Source organism: Rana temporaria, chromosome 3, assembly GCF_905171775.1.
Source record: "Rana temporaria chromosome 3, aRanTem1.1, whole genome shotgun sequence".
Classification (NCBI taxonomy): Eukaryota; Metazoa; Chordata; class Amphibia; order Anura; family Ranidae; genus Rana; species Rana temporaria.
In genome coordinates this window covers 458,449,294-458,451,924 of record NC_053491.1, presented here as the reverse complement: position 1 = coordinate 458,451,924, position 2,631 = coordinate 458,449,294, and positions in this window count along the sequence as shown.

The following is a 2,631-nucleotide window of genomic DNA, read 5'->3' as shown; positions in this document are numbered from 1 at the left end:
GTCGCGGCCGCGTATCGAGTACGCGCGGATTTCTGCATGATGGTGAGTACAGCCATCATACAGAAATCTCCGGGCAGACATGTACGCTGAAAACGGTCCGGCGGACCGTTTTCATCGTACGTTTGCTCGTCTCTACGGGGCCTTATAAGCGCACTTTTTTGGGGGAAAAATACACTTTTTTAAATAAAAAAATAAGACAATAGTAAAGTTATCCCAATTTTTTTTTTATATTGTGAAAGATAATGTTACGCCGAGTAAATTGATACCCAACACGTCACACTTCAAAATTGCGTCCGCTCGTGGAATAGCAACAAACTTTTACCCTTTAAAATCTCCATAGGTGACATTTAAAAAATTCTACAGGTTGCATGTTTTGAGTTACAGAGGAGGTCTAGGGCTAGAATTATTGCTCTCGCTTTACCAATCGCGGCGACACCTCACATGTGTGGTTTGAACACCATTTACATATGCGAGCGCTACTCACGTTTTCGTTCGTTTCTGCGCGCAAGTTCGGCGGGACAGGGCACGTTTTCTGGCTCCTAACTTTTTTAGCTGGCTCCTAGATTCCAAGCAAATCTGTCATTGTTGGTTCACTTACCTTTTCCTTCGATTTCCTTTCTAAATGTTTTTTTTTCTTTGTCTGAATTTCTCACTTCCTGTTCCTCCTCAGTATGCTTGCCCCCATCATCCGAGCCGTTCTGGCTGGGGGTTAGTCAGCGTGCTCGCCCCCTCCCTTGGGACTACATCCCTGTGGAGAGACCGCTGTCGTCTCCCCGCAGGGATGTAGTCCCAAGGGAGGGGGTGCTCTTGCTGGAAACTATATCAAAAATACAGCAAGCCTTTTCTTTTCCTATGTGTAGAGGAGAACTGCACCATGTGGGTCCAGCTGATAACGACACCCACATAGTGTTTCGTTTTAAAGATTGGCACAAACAACATTGTCCTTTAGCTGAACATTGATATGCAAAATTATTTTTTTTAACCAACTCATACGGAGCTCTTAAGAGTTTTTCACCACAACTGTCTATCTATTGCTTGTATATGTAGCAGTCCAGGGTGCAGTACAAATGTCCATAATATAGGCAATGGCAGATGGCACTTCTCTACTGCTGGCACAAACAGTTCCCGAACTCTGTTCAGAGCAAAGCAATAATTAGAGGTCGACCGATATATCGGCAGGCCGATATATCGGCAGGCCGATATATCGGCCGATATTTGGACGTTTTGGAGAAATCGGCATCGGCCGATATTTAACATGGCCGCTGGCGGTGCCACGGATCCGGAGCTAGGCCGAAGCTGCGGCCTTTCCTGATGCTGTGACCGCGGCGGCAATCCGCAGATTGCCGCCGAGGTCGCAGCATCAGGAAAGGCCGCGGCTTCGGCCTAGCTCCGGAGCCGCGGCCATCTTGGTACACCCAGCGCGGCGGCCCTCCTCTCTGTTTACACCCACAGAGGAGGAGGGGCCCGTGCTCATGGGACACACACCGCTCTCTGGTGTCTGTACTACGGGGGGCAGATGGGGGTCTGTACTGAGGAGGGGGGGGGTGTCTATACTGGAGGGAGAGGGGGTCTGTACTGAGGGGGGGTGACACTATTTTCTTTGCACCAGTGCCACCTGCCAGTGCCAATTAGTGCCATCTGCCAATGCCACCTGCCAATAACAGTACCACCATCCAGTGCCATCTGCCAGTGCTAACTATTGCCATCCAGTGCCAATTAGTGCCACCTGCCAGTCAGTGCCAACCAGTGCCACTTGCCAGTGTCACCTGTTAGTGCCACCTGCCAGTGCCATCTGCCAATGCCAATAAGTGCCACCTGCCAATCAGCGCCATCTGCTAGTACCATCTTTCAGTGCAACCTGCCAGTGCCAATAAGTGCCACCTGCCAATCAGTGCCTTCTGCTAGTACCATCTTCCAGTGGCAATTAGTGCCATGAGCCAGTGCCACCCAAAAAAATAAATCGGCCTAAAATATGGGCTGCAAAAATCGGCATCATATATCGGCCGCCCCGATTTCCAAAATATCGGCATCGGCCAGAGAAAAACCCATATCGGTCGACCTCTAGCAATAATACTTCCCGTCCACAATCTGTGGATAAATGTCCCCCTGCACAATGCCCTTTGTTGAAGGAATGTTATTTTATGTTCCCCCTTTGACAGTAAGGCTTCATTTCCACTGACGTTTTTACAGCCACTTTTCTGAGCGTTTTTTACAGCTTAACCACTTGCTGACGGCCGTACGACTTTGTACGGCCGCAGCGCGGCTCCCAATCTCTAACAGGCCGTCTTTTTACGGCCGCCCCTTTGCACGTTCCTCGGGAGCGCTCCCGAGCGCGCAGCGGGGAACTGCTGTGCTGGCCGTGTCCCTTGGACACAGCCAGTCACAGATCGCCGTGAACGGCCAATCGGAGCGGCCGTTTCCTAGGCGATCTGTGCGGCCAATGAGAGATGATCTCATATGTTTACATATGAGATCATCTCTCATTCCCGGCTCTCGCAGACAGCGGTGCTGTCAGGGGAGAGAGGAGACGGATCTGTGTCTCTTGTACATAGAGACACAGATCGGTCACCTCCCCCAGTCAGTCCCCCTCCCCCACAGTTAGAACACTAATTAGGGTACACATTTAACCCC